Genomic DNA, 14,668 nt, shown 5'->3' with positions numbered 1-14,668 from the left:
ACTTCGTTCTAGGAGCTAGGTCATTGTCAATCATCAGACACCCTTTGTCATCCCTGGCTAGGTAGAAACCCAGTGGCAAACAGAGGTAGTACAAAGCAGCAATCACAGCAGCTTTTCAAGAGATCTAAACCCCGCACCTCCTATCATTTCTTTCCTATAAGAGGAAGGGAATCAAAACGTACGGTGGCTATCTCCTTTGCCTGGCATCACCAGAGAAGGGAATGACATCTATGTTGGGAGTACCAGAGTCTCAGTTCTGACTTTCCCCAAGCAGGCAGACCGAATGACACAGCTCTCCCTATCCCAGTACCCTTAAACTAACTGGGGTAGAATTACAAACCTTGATCTTGTGAGACATGCCAATTTCAAGATCTACAGAACTGACCACGTGTAAACTCCAATACCTGCACAGTCAATGAAGGGTATGGGCAAAGGGTGAGAGGCACAGAGGAAATGCATACGCTGCTCTGTAAAATAGCAATCTATTAAAGGCTTGTATTTTGGGATGGTTTGAGAAACAGAGGGGGAAGTGATTACTGCTCCTTTAAAGGAACAATGTAGGAAAAAGAAAGGCAATTTAAGCCTGGAGGTAGCTGATACAGAATGCCAGCTGAACTACAGGAACCTATGGAGGCCCCTGGGATTGCTGGAGAGATGGAAGAAGAGTTTCAGTTAGGTAATTAGAGCTTCAATAGAAGAATAAATACTCCACAGGCAATCCACAGGTTCTTCTCACCTCTTGCCACTTCTTCTCTCCAGCAGTGACAGCTGCTTGTGAAAGTGAAGGGAAAGGTCTCTTTCATTCAACTCATTAGTTAGTAATCCTCACTGGTAATACAACAAGGAGCACAATACCAGAAGGAGCTGCCAGCCCTTCCCTCCACTGCTCCGAGGCAGAACACAGGGCTCGGGGTCTCGCAGGTGCTCACCCTAGTAAGGGTGATGCAGTGGCGAAGCCAAAGGCCACGAGAACACTTGTGAAAGAGAAAAGACACACCCCAGGGCAGGTGAGGCAATATTCAGGTCACACTTTTTCTGCATTAATTCTCCCCTCTTCATGCCCCAGAGAGAAAGAGGCTACTGTTTATAGCCACGCTCCTGAAGCGGGGGATGATCCTAAAGGATCAGGAGAAAGACAGCGACCACAGTAATCCACTGAGGATTCACTATTTCAGCTTTTTTCTGTGACGTTATGATGAGTTATCAATGGAAGGCACGTTGGTTATCAACATTGTGATCTGAAAGAGACTACTCCTCTCCTTTGCCCTGCAATGATGAGACAGTCAAAGTACCATGAAGACATTTCCACCTTCCAGACGGCCTGTTTTAGAAGGATTACTGAAATAACTGTGACTTTGATTCCCTAGAAAAATGCTGCAGCGAGTTCTGCTGCACAGTGAGCCACTCAGGCATCGGTCCTGACCACTGACATGATTTTCTGAAAAGATCAGTTCTGTGCAGCTCCGCTCTCATGTCATCTTTCAACCTCAAGTAGGCTCCACAGAAGAAAGAAGGTGACAATGTTCTGGATTTCAGTCAGCATCCCTTAGCAGGTAGGAAAGCTGAAAGACAGACAGCCGCACAGCTTATTCTTTATTCCAAAGCTGGGGCCATTGGTGTCATCTAAGATTTGCACTGGAATGCCACGTACTTCAGTACTGGTTAATAAAGCTGTGACCTCCACATTTAGCACTGCACTAAGAGACTTTTTCTCAGACTGCTCCATGCTGACAACAAGCAGCTGGAGAGAAAGGGAAAAGGAGAAGGTTTAGGTTAGTCTCTATGCAGGGAGACAACTGAAGCCAGCTGACTTCTCAGAAAAAAAAATTAAAAAATAAAATATTTAGCTCCTTCTGTGACCAAGGCTATATACAAATCTTTGTTACCACACCCTGCTTTTTAGTTTATTAATAGCCTACCTGATGGTCTACTTCTCATAAATCTTTCCTGAAAAGACTTAAGTACCAACCATACACATATAAGGTGCCTTAACTGAAATACCTAGATGCAGGGGTTTCCCCCCACCTCCCTTAAGGATTTTCCACAGCTACAGATGCAGGATAAAGTCCAGAGGGACATTAAGAATGGGTGTTAAAAGCGAGTAAAGCTAATAGGAGGTTTTGATCATTTTATAGGCACCTGCTCATCTCCAAACACTCAACCTTCTTTAAAAATCTGTTCTCTGTTGCTTCGCTTCCAATAGCGATCTGCACATTTACAGTTCCCCTCAGCAGCATTTGCCACTGTTCTTTAGCTGATATTTAGGCCACATGTTCCAAAAACAGAAAGAACTGATCAAAGCCATTCACCGTGGAAGTTTTCTGTATCTCTATTGCTAGCAGACCTTCCTGTGTCACACAAACATTTACATAAACTCAATCATGTTTTAGGTAACTGTACACACGTAATATAAACACTCAAATTAAACTCTTATGAGATTATTAAAACTACAGATCCACTTTCATAGTACCGTTGTGTTTTACTTAATGTTATAGTTACAACTCATTTGAAGTTTCAACTCATTTGAATATTCTTCTGTACACTAGGATTTGTCTAAAACTTCCCCATGATTGGAAGGAGTCTGCCAAAACAATTATTTTTCTGTGAGATTCATTAATAATCCTTCCAGTTTTAGTGCCCAGTCAGCTATATTGAAGTGGAAGAGAAAACTACTCCCCTATCATTTTATGGGCTCATGTTTTTGTGAATGTTTGCATTTGTATGTTCTCATGCAAAACTAGTGCAACAGCCATAGTGCACTCTCTCAAAAACCATAGATAATAGTAAAAACATTTTCTCTGTGTCAAAATGCTGCACAAAAGTTAGAATAAACACCTAGACAAGAAAACATGCCTTAAGAGAAAGTTCTGTGTTCCAGACTATACACTCTTGCCAACTCCTGAGTGTCCCTAGGCACAAAGCCAAAACCAAACGCACCAAGGACCTGCACGTATGCACATCGAGACCTGAAATCTATGTAAATATGAACTAAGATGAAAAGTTCTTTTCTTTAAATGCCTAATTCTTCAGTGATGGTGAAAGTAAGTATCTACACAGACAGCAGAACTAGGCAAACAGCATGCACTGGTAGACATTTTAAATGAAATTTGATTTTTTTTAATATATTCTCTAAGTGTATTAAGCTGCATATCACTCGTTATAATTTGGTTCAGAAAACTCATTAAATGTTGCAAGTGTGAAGTATGTAACATTCCTCCCTAGAGAAAGTATTTTTATATACTATGATGCATTTAATATTTATGTTTGCTACTTTATTTCAACTAGTGTAAAGTCAACATCTCATTTCCCCCTCAGAATCTGATTCACACACAGTATTTCCTATAACATTGGCGGTAAGTGTAGCAAGTAAAATGAACTTTATTTTCAAGCTCCAAAATGTTGTCTCTAGTGACACACTTACATTTCAACATCAAGTATTCTGCCTTTCTAAATACTCAACTTTGTTGTTGCTGAAAAAGGTGCTTCCCATTTTTGTAGTGTGCAGCACAATGCTGGAGCACACCATTCCCATAGCTTACTTCACTGTGGAGAGCTACGATTTAAAGAGAGTTTAGAAGAGTCACTAGGCAATCTATACTCGCAAAAAGCTTTGGAAAAAATAAGTTATTTACATTTAATAGGACTTTCTATATTTTACTGTTTTTACATGTCTTTAAACTTCAGCCCAACACTACTATGTAACAAGTGCTTCAGAACAGAATTTGCGTAGTTTCCACTTACGTACATTCATCTGTACCTCTTTAAACTTACATCTCCTACGATCTAGTTTACATGTAGCACTGTACAGAGCCATTCAAAACCACAACAGAACCAACACTCCTAACTGCATTAGTTCAGGAAAAGTGACCTTCCTAAACTTTCTCATTTTCTCCACTAAAAACAGTAATTTAAAAAACAAAGATTTTCACATTCAGAGTTAACGGAACACATGTGAAACTTCCCAGGAGGCATTTAGATTCTCAGGTAGCTAAACACAGAAGTACAGACATGGAGACAGGCTCCATTTGCTCTCGTACATATGCACACCAATGTAAACAGATGACTCGCAATGTTACAGTGCTACACTAAAATTCGGCAGACCCGGACTCGTACCCACACTGAAAAGCTTCCCTGGGTCTCTCAGACTGTGGTTCAGAATAACGTACACCAGCTGATATCACCATGCCCACAAAAGCCTTACATGAGCAGGGATATGCGAGAGATGCACTTTTTGTTCCTACCACTTCCACTGCTTCCCCCAAAGAGCACATCACCATCAAGCTGGATGCCGTCCCTGCTCACCCCGCCCACGCTGCAGGCACAGCTAGGGCACCAGTACAGCACTGGGCTGCAACTCTGCTGCCTCTCCACACGCTTCACATGGCACCTTCCACAAGGACTTTATATACAAGTTAATTCCATACTCTTAAAGTGTTTCATGGATATGTTCATTAATGATTTTTATAGTCTCATATACTCCCTCTGAGTGATTTCCTTGCCTGGGTGGGCTGAAAAAAAACCCCAACAGATAAATCTGGAGAACTGAGACCAACTGAAAGCTTTAAATACTCCTACTAAAGACAAAGGCAGTTGCAGTGTGCCTCAAACTAGTATGACAATCCTTTGAGAGCAGCTACTCCTATATTTTATACAGTTTTAACACACATTTGTAGTTCTGAAGGGTTACAGTTAGGGCTTTGATATATTGATGTGCACACTGAGCCAAAGAAGCCCATTAAGAGCAAACCAGAATGAAGACTCTTATTAGCCAAAAAGGGTGATACCTTGTTTTTAATTTCCCCATACTACTTGACTGGCATTATAGTTAAAACAAAACAAAACCACCAACACAACAACAAAAAACAACAAACCAACCCATAAAAAAACAAAACAAAGATAAAAATAACCAAACACACAAAAAATATCCCTAAACCCCAAAGTGAAACCCCCTACCTCAATGCAAATTTGCTTACCATTCATCAGACAACAAAACATACCTTCTACAAAACCTGTTCTTGAATAAAAGGAAAAAACATGACGTAAGATCAGTTTTTCCCTTAACTATTACCCCAGAACACATCTGAATACTGCCACTGGTGTAAGCCAGTATATGCATCACGCATCCATTTGCAACCTGCTCAGCTAAACATAAGTCTATAATTCAACGTTGTGAAGCTTTTTGCTAAAAATCTTATAATTACATCCCTATTTGGATGACTACTAGGTTATTAATATTCAGCAATAAACCTGAAAGTAGTCTATTTATTACTGTTTGGCACTGAACGTCAATCAATTCAACCAAAAAGAATCTATTCAAAAAATAATAAAAAATGAATATCTAAGCTTAGTGCGCTTCCTGCTTATCCGAAAGGTCTATCTGATAATATTGAGTTAGTCAGCAAGGTGGATTTAAAACAATGTATTTGAACTTCAACAGCATTATGAGATCCCAACGCAGACCAATAATTGTGAGACAAAATTCAGCTAACAGAGAATGCCCAACAGTATCTTTTAAATCCATATCTGGATTAGGTGAGATTCAATTGCAGAAAACATTCTACACGTCGCTGCAGCTGCTCCGCTAAGCGACTGTGAACAAGGATAAGAAGAAGGGGCTCTGCGAGGGTACAGAACCAAGCAGGACACAAATTTGGTCCAGTCTGTGGTTGGAACAGTCTGATGCAGCCAGAGTCATTCCATACTCCGTCTCCTACACAAGCTAAATGTACACTGTACGGGAGCTATTCTGTGCAGTAAGAAGTTAGGAGGATGAGTCACTCTCAGTTGGTATTGAAGGCTCCGGGATGTGACACCTCAGGTCAGAAAGTATGGACCCGTTCTGCATGTGTTTAGTATCAGCAACGCTATCTTTTCTATTGTAGCGCTGTAAATACAATATAAAACTATTCTTCCTGATAAAGATTTTGTGAAATTATAAGTATAGTTAAAAAGAAAAAAAAAAGCCTGGAAAAATCTTGCCATTTCCATTAAATGCTAACCTTCTGAAAATGAGAGTCAGGACTAAACCATCTCTTATCTTAATCAGTTTAGTAGAAATTAATTTCATTTGTATTCTAAGGTTGTATTTCCTGTTACGGATCCAGGACGGGGGAGGGCAGACTTTTTAGAACTATCCATTTATATAAAAGAATATTAGTACTTAAAGGATCAGTCCAATAATTTTTTGGTCTCATCTTTAAGCATGAACTTCAGTGGTGCTGCTTCTACGCGCACCTTTTGCCAAAAACATTAAGGATTGAGTGATTAAATTCACAGTGAACTGCAAACAAACACAAACCAGCTTCTCAAACATCAGTGTATTGACTTGAGGGGTACAGTGGCTTGAGCCTTGTCTCCATCTAATTTGACCTTCAGTTTAGTTCGACCTCTCAGACAAGAAAGTCTAGACATTGACCTTGACTGAACTGAACAAGCATTTTCCCTTTTCTACGTTGCTCTAAATAATTTTAAGCACAAGACCACTAAGACAACTTGCACCATTACTTGAACAGTAATAGTGTTCACAAGACATTTTCTTTGACTGCAGAAACAAACCCAAAAGTATTTGGTAGAAAAATGCCAAAGCAATGACCATAATTTATCACAAGCTGATATATATATACATATTGCTGCTCTTCTCAGAAATAAAAATGTTCTTTAAAAAGGCAAAGAAATTTAACTATTAGCCCTTCAAATCAATGCTTCTACCACTGTTAATCTCTGTCACTTAATAAAAAAAAAAAAAAAGTGCCTCCTCAGTGTCTCATGCTGCACTTTGACTTCTAGAATGAAATATTAAAAAGGAAAATACAGTTCAACTTAATTGGTGAAAAACATCACAAGTGATGCTCATGTGTTAATTTTCCCCAAGCTACATAAACAGCTGAAATCTAATGATACAGAAACACGACTATTTTACTTTCGTTATCCACATGAAAAATAAGCATCTAGAGAATTAAAAGATTATAATTTTCATACAAGCACTCTTAGTAGGAAATGTTTTAAAATAAGCAGAATAGCAATTCAAACATTATCTGGATCAAAACTTTGTTATTTTCTTTAAATACGCTGAACATGTATTAACATTTGGAAAAAAAATACTTCTATGAGTTCTTATATGTTGCCAGGACATTCAGAAACCACAGCTAAAAAAGTTTTCCTCTAAAAATGTAAAAGCTTAGACCTCGCAGCCGGCTTTTTGAATACCACACCAGTGTAATATATATGAATAGGGGGTTTTTATTAGTCAGTGACTAGAAACCTCAGCATATGGGCCAAGCTAAATTAATTGTCAACCTGGTTACTGATTTGCCAGTGCATGGGAAAACAATGCCCAAACATATTGTTTGTATCTATTTTTAACCTTGACAACACAAGAAATGCCACCTATCTTTAGGTCATCAGCCCCTTGTAAAAATTCACTTTACCTAGCACTTACATAAGCCCCTTAGAAAAATACCTGTCGTTGTTCTGTAAGGTGGAGATCCACCAGTTTCTTGAATCAGATTGATTTGAATTATAATACAAATGTCTTGAAGAAAGAATCTTCTCTCTCTAAATTCTTCTTAAGTTTGAAGAAAAACTTTGAGACCCTACAGCCACGGTTAACTATTAAACTTGCATAAAGTAAGCGCACTAACAGGTGATATTACTTTTTCATTAACTCTGCACTTAATACAGACTAAGTTCTTAAACACAATGGATTTTAAACAGAATTCCATGCTCTATGAGGATATTAGATAACTACACTTAGTTATTGACACTTCGCGTTCCATATTGGTTCGGTCAAGCTTCCTTTTCTGAAATTGCTACAACACTGCTACCTCTAGGCTTCACTTCTTCAGAACATATGCATTTTGAATTTCTTTGCTCTTACATAACCTTTTAACTATACAACTGAATATTATAAACAAAATGCCCTTTAATGCTGTGTTCCTGCATTTCAGTTCTAATACCTGTTTTCTCCATGTAATACAAGGTTTGGTAAATTTAAACAAGTACAAGCCAAACATTATATATGTATAAATATTTATGTACACAGATATACACAGAGACAATACTTGCCATTACATTTTGAGCCTGTTAAAAGGACGGAACAGTTAGGCACATAAGGAAAAAAAAAAAAAAAAAACACAAACCAGGAAAAGCACATATTAAGACATCAATGATATTAAATCATCTGAAATTGCTAGAGGTAAAGGTTTACGCCAGCATTTACAAGCATCCTAACAAGAAGTGTTGAAAAAGGAGTCTGGTTCAGAGATAAAGAGTTAAGAGCTCAATCCGCATCCATTAAGCCACCTGATTTAAATTTCAGTTTGGGTGTAGGCAAGAAGCTGAGCAGTATCTTGTCAAACTGCCACTCCACGTAAGGTCTAACAGGGACTTGGTCTGGCGTTCGCCTGCGCCGGTACATTGTCTGAGCAGTGCACGCAGTCCGTGCCAGCAGCCCCTTCCTCCACAGCTAGGAACGGATCAAGTGCAATTTCCAAACAGCTCAATCGCAGGGCTATACGTGAAACACCAAACCTATGTTTATTATCTTTGCAAACAACGTAATATTGTTGTCCCTTACTGCTCCCTGCAAATTTGCAGCAATGATGCAAAGCGGCATTTTTGGTTTTTTTTAATTCCCTTTCGGAATACAAATGCCTGCCTTATTTCTGCCTGCTCCTAACCAAGACGCACTGTGGACAATAGTTTCTGAATCAGCGATCCCTTTCCACACTGTTGAAAAAAATGAAAAAAATAAATAAAAAATAAAAACAACGGTACCTCAATCCCTCAGGAAGGGGAAAAAGAAAAGGGGGAACAACAACAGCAACAAAAAAACAGTTTAAAGAGCAAAGGCAACACTGAAACACCACGAAAATAAAAGAAATACCAGCGATGCAGGATGACAATTAGCGGGCAGCGCCGCAGCAGCAGCACTTCTGGCAGAGGCACGGCGGACCCTCTCCCTGCAACTCCTGCAACTCCTGACCCCCGCGAGCGCCGCGCGAGCAGCCGCGGGAGCCCCCGCGCACCGCCGCCCGCGCGCCAGAAGTTGTCAACTCCGCTATGGCAATGACCGCGCGGGGGGGGGCGGCGGGGAACGCAGCGACCGAGGCGGACACGCTGCAGCTGCGGGCGCCGCTGCCGAGCAGCACGGAGCCCGCGCGTGCAGGCGAGTAAGGAGCGAAGCGCATTTACCAGCAGCGGCGGCAGGTTGAGCAGCCCGAGCGCCTCGCGCCGTCTCCGGGCGGTAACTTGGCGGCGGCGCGGATTCCTCCACTGCCGAGGGACACCCCTTCCTTCCTCCCTGCCCGGCCCGGCCCCTGCCTTCGCGCCGCTCGCCTCTCCCTTCCCTTCCCTTCCCCGCCCGGCCCGGCCCTCCCCCGGAGCGCGGCGCAGCGCGGCGGAGCGCAGCGGGGGCGCCGCCGCCTCAGCTCCCTCCCCCCGCCCCTCCCTCCCTCCCTCCCGCGGCCGGCGGGCGCGGCGCGAGAGGCGGCGGCGGAGGCAGCGCGGCCCCGGCAGCAGCGCCCGCGCCAGCCGCGCTCTGGCTGCAGCCCCGGCGGCCCCCGGCTGCACGCGCCGCGGCCGGGCCCGCCAGCCAATCCCCGCGCTCGGCACCCGGCCGCGCGCGTGCAGGGCCCCCGCGCGCTGGATGGGGCCGGGCGGCGGCGCGGAGAGGGGCGGCCGCGGGGCGGCGGGGCGGCGCGGGGGACGGCGACGGGGCGCGGGCGGCAGCCCCCGGTGTCACGCTGCGGGGGTGCCCCGGCCTCCCTGGCCGCTACTGCGCATAGCGGGCGGCCCCGCGCCGCCCCGTCCCTCGGCGGAACGGCCGCGCTGCCTCGGCCGAGCGCTGCCGCAGAGGTGCGGGCGAGAGGGGGCCGCCGGGCTCCCTCCGGGGCAGCCGGGCTAACGGCGCTGCCAGCGGGGCGGGCGAAGCCGGCATCACGGCGCCCGTCCCGTCGCCCCGGCCGGGGGACAAGGATCAGGGGGGGACGGACGGACGGACAGCGGAGGGGGGGGTGCGGGCCCAGCCGCAGCCGTGGAGGCGGCGGCGCGGAGGGAACGGCGGGCGCGGCTGCCCCCCCCCCCCGCTGTGCCCCGCACCCCCGGGCGCCGCTGGGCCTGCGGGCCGCCGCTGCGGCAGGCCGGGCCCGGGGGGCAGCCGGCGGCGCGGGGAAAGGCAGCCGCGGGCGGCCACAGCTCGTCACGGGGCGGCGGTGGGAAACCCCCACAAACTGTTAGAAAATCGCTTCTATCTTCAGTTACAAGTTAGAGGCGCTTGCGGAGGGTGATGGGCACTTGGGAGGGCAGGTGGCGGCCCCCAGCCTCCCCTGGTCAGTGAACGGGCACGGGTGAGCCGCAGGCATCACGTTCTGTGTCGTGTTACTTCCAAATACTCTGCAGAATACTTGGCTTTTCTGTAAAGTGTAATTAAATGTCGACTGTTATTTAACCTTAAATTGCCTCTCCCACTTTGCCAGACATCCGTGCAGGTACCAATGGCAGCAAGGAAGGGAGCACTACGGCAAAGTAGATTGGGAAAGGAGAGAAGGGCGAACTGCTAGGCATACCTATAAAACTTTCTACAGATTCTTGGCGAGGCCGGGAGGAAAGCAGCGCCTTAAATTAACCAGGATATACAGAAACAGCGGCAAAAATGGGCCTTGGACATGGGTAGTGCACAGCAGCAGGTCTAACAGTGCTGCTAAAACATAACAATCTCCATGTCAGTATTCCATAAAATAGAAAATCTGTGTGGAGAAATGAAGTAAACTGGAACACTTTGAATTACCTGTAACTGGGAAAAGCGTACTGCAAATGTCTGATTAGAGAGAAACTACAGCAGAGTTAATTTTCCAACTGCAACTGTAGTTTTGTAACTGTCAACAAAGAGCAGGAGTTTTAAGGGGCAATCCAGAAATCAGCAGGGAAGTATCTCTCAGCTTTTCAAGGTTAATTGAGAAGAGGGGAGAGCTGGGCATGCTAGTAGAGCTTGGTAAATTACATGCAATGCTGTAGCTTGAGGACTGCATCTATTCACAGGGGTGAAGAAGATCCACATGGCCACAACTTCTCCCTGGCCTCATCTTTTTCTGTGACATTTCACAGATTTCAAGATGTGTCCTTGTTTCAAATGCTGTGGTATAAATTCTAATGTAATATGCACGGTGATGTCTTGATTCTGCAGAGAGAATTCTGTACAGAGATACTGTGATAGTAATTTTACTGGAAATAATCTCTCTGCTTGAAAATAAACTAGATTGCAAAAATGAATGTTAGAGATGTATTAAAAAGATTGTTGCAGTTAAGTAATGAGTTGTCCCTATCAGAAAGAAAGACTGGGAATTAACACTCAGATGGGAAACAAATCGTGTCAAACTACATTTTGATGCAACCTAAGTTTCAATGAAAAATGTAATGGAATGTCTGTAATAGCAGTCCATAAAGCACATGACTTGATGCTTGTGATGATTAAACAGAAATTAGCAAAAAACAAAATACATTTAGCCCATACAATCTATAAAGATATCTGTAAATCTTCATCTCGCTGGGATATTTCTAGTAGTGATATACAGAATATTACAAAGCTACTTAGTATACCAGTGATTTGAGAGAGAACAAACAAATGCCTGATTAAATGCCACACGCCAAAGATTTGCTGATTGTCAGTTATGATGGATACGGGTTAATGGCATAGACCAATCTAGATGCCTTGCTAAGGTGGCCTCATTTGTTCAACAGAACTGTTGAAGTCAAGGTCAGGTATCTAGTGAAAAAGAACGTGGGTTGCATTTCAGGTTGGGAGACTGTTTTCTGGAAGGCAGTTTGCAGTAAACAGCATTTGTTTGTCGTGGTGAATAACTGAATATACGCTCCCACTGTTACGGGGTAGTAAAGATGACAGCTGTGAGTGGATGGGTAGCAGACAGAGTATCAAAGCAAAATTAAACAGAAGCTACATGTCTAGGCATTATTAGTAAGACCAGCGTGGGAATACTGGCTGTGTGTCCACACTTAGGATTAATGGTAACTATATGAAAATTAGAATATCTGAGAGACAAATAATGTATGTTTTCGAAGGACAGCCTTGTCTTCTCCCTAAAAGGAGAGTCCTAATAGAAGACAGGAAACCATGCTCTCTCTTCCTTTTGTTCTCTATTTAAATTGATCTTGGATTCTTTTAGATGTGGTGATACAGCTTCGATGGAAGAGAGGTTTCTTCCCATCCCTTTAATCTGGTGGTGAGGGTATTCTCCCGGGAATGGGAGACATGAGACTGAATATGCACGAGGCTGTGGATAACAAACTGAATAGCTCATTTCTTAGGTTAGAACTCTTTAACTACTGGATTAGTAAGTAAGTGGTGACCACAGGCTACTCCTGCTCTAGCACATTTTAAATCTTTTAGCTCTGTTTAGTTCATTGGAGGAAAGAATGTAAGCACCTACCTTCAAGAACAAGTTCCAAGCAGTGAATCCCAGGTGAATGTAAGCGTATTTCTTCAGATTTTAGTAAAGTGCCTGTGGAATGGGGTTGCAGATGTATCACCGTCCCGTTTCCCGTTGGCTGTATTAGTTACTGCTCCATGCCTGAGATGCTTTAAAGGTAGGCCTGTGATACACAGCCTAGAACCCACATGCTTTATTAGCTTCAGTGCCCAATATCTTTGGAGTCTCTCTCAGAATCACCTTGTCACTTACAGAACCTGCTGACACGAGAACATCTTGCCCACTTTCAGAAGGGCCGTGGTTCCCTTTCTCAATTTTCTTTGAAAAATTGACCTTCAGTGTGATTTGAAAGGAAAGGAAAGGAAGAAAGAGACAACAAAACAGATTTGTAGTTTTCTGGAGGTAAATGCTGGATGCTTGTCCTTTTGCCTTTTAAGCACGTGTTTTAATTTGCTATTCTGGAACTGCTGATTTTTCAATGTGTCCCTATAAATCATTATTCCTCTATTAGTATGTAGCTGCTCCACCACACACATTGCTATAGTTTGATCAAAAGAGGCATAATTAAAGACAGTTTCGGGAAGGTGATGCTATGTAAATGCACTGTACAATGAAGGTGAAATTTTAATACTGCAGCTAATTAATGACTTGAACATTTTACCTATGGAATGTGAATTCTGTGTTGCTTGGAGTCTTTAAATAGAACTGAAAATCTTTCTGAAAGATATGTTGCATCTCTAAGTTGTGGGATTGGTGGGGTGGTTACTTGGGTGAAGTCTGAGTGAAGTTCACGGGCTGGCATTACAGAAGAGGTCACACCAGCTGATAGGCATAATTGTGTCCACCCTGTAAGCTGTAAATCGTGATATGCAATGATCCACCATAACAACACAGGACTCAACTCTTCCAAAAGAAGAGAGAGCTTATCTTACTGAACAATGCCTCTTAAATGCTTTAACACGTTGTAAAGAGGATTATTTTAATTAATTGGTACAATTCCTCACATTTATTATATATACTGGAATATCATTATTTGCACCTGATTTAGATGCCCTATTTTCATTCTTAATCCTATGCCTGCAATTGCATAGTAAGAAATACATCCTTTGAACAGCAGTCTGAATTATGAAAACATAAAAAAATACGCATGGGAGTATCTGTTCCAAGGAAGTAATCACACAGTGGTACGGGAGAACTATCCAAGTATTGTGCAGTGAGCTACCAACAGAGGAGGAGCAGTAAGATACAAAATTTCTATATGCTGGAATTACCATCTTTGGTAATTTAGTAAATGTGGTGCGTGTCTGACATTAAAATAAGGGAGTTTGTGGACTCCTTAAATATTGCCAGAACCTGTCCGTAATTTGTCAAACAAAAAGAAGACAAAGGTGTCAAAATTGTACTAGTGTTTTGAGGTAGTTTCCAGTCCCTTTAGCCATTATTTGGTTGGTGGTTTTTTTGTGATATTTTTTCTTTTAATTTTCCCTTCTACAGCCAGCCCAACTACCTTGTAAGAATTATAGCCTGTCTTTGAAATGGCTCAAATGGAAGCACCGAGCAGGTAGAAAGCTACTTGCTATATGCTTGAACGTCTCTGAACAATTCAAAGCCATCAACAACTTTGCAGTTCTGGAAGAAGAAGAGGAGGAAAAAAGATGGAAAGTCTTTGTAGGTAATACCAGCTCAGTGGAAAGTGAAAAAAAAAAAAAAAAAAAAAAAAGTGAAGAATTTTATAGACACTGAACATGGTTGTACTGAAAGAAGGATCATTTTTTCTTTAAAGAAATTGCTGTCTGCAAATGAGCACATTTGGTATGCACAGGCATTCCTAAAGAAACTCCCATCCCTATGGAAAATTCAGTGGAATATCACCTGTCTGTCGTGTTGCATGTCTACAGTGTATTCTACGTAAGCAAAACTCTGGACTTACATACCTAAACCCCTTTTCTCCTATAGTATCTTCACTGCCCACAAATATTTCACAGGCATTCCGAAGAATATGGCTGCCAGCTTATTGTTACAGTGGACTCGTGCCATCTCTAAGCAAATGATGAACCTTTGCTCATCTGGTAGATCAAGAGGGGGATTCACTGGGCTCTGAGAACAATTTTTGTGTTCAAACAGTCCAGCTGGCAGGAGACAACACCTTGCGGGTGTTGAAATCAGGCATGGCTGTTGGAAGAGTTGGTGAGATGCAGTTTCTGCTGTAGTTACTGTGCTGAGTG

The 14,668-nt window shown here is 43.1% G+C and overlaps 1 protein-coding gene across 3 annotated transcripts in view; it reads right to left on the bottom strand.

The window, feature by feature from the left end:
* The window catches only part of TENM2 (teneurin transmembrane protein 2), a 698,905-nt gene extending 689,526 nt beyond the window's left edge, over nucleotides 1-9,379 (bottom strand). For all 3 annotated transcript variants that reach the window (XM_040604228.1, XM_040604229.1, XM_040604230.1), the window contains exon 1: nucleotides 9,193-9,379. The gene's annotated coding sequence lies outside the window, so the exon portion shown is untranslated. The remainder of the gene's footprint in view (nucleotides 1-9,192) is intronic.
* Between the last annotated feature and the right edge of the window lie 5,289 nt (nucleotides 9,380-14,668).

The sequence above is a fragment of the Falco naumanni genome, chromosome 8 (assembly GCF_017639655.2).
Source record: "Falco naumanni isolate bFalNau1 chromosome 8, bFalNau1.pat, whole genome shotgun sequence".
NCBI classification, from domain to species: Eukaryota; Metazoa; Chordata; class Aves; order Falconiformes; family Falconidae; genus Falco; species Falco naumanni.
This window is presented reverse-complemented; position numbering and strand designations above follow the sequence as displayed.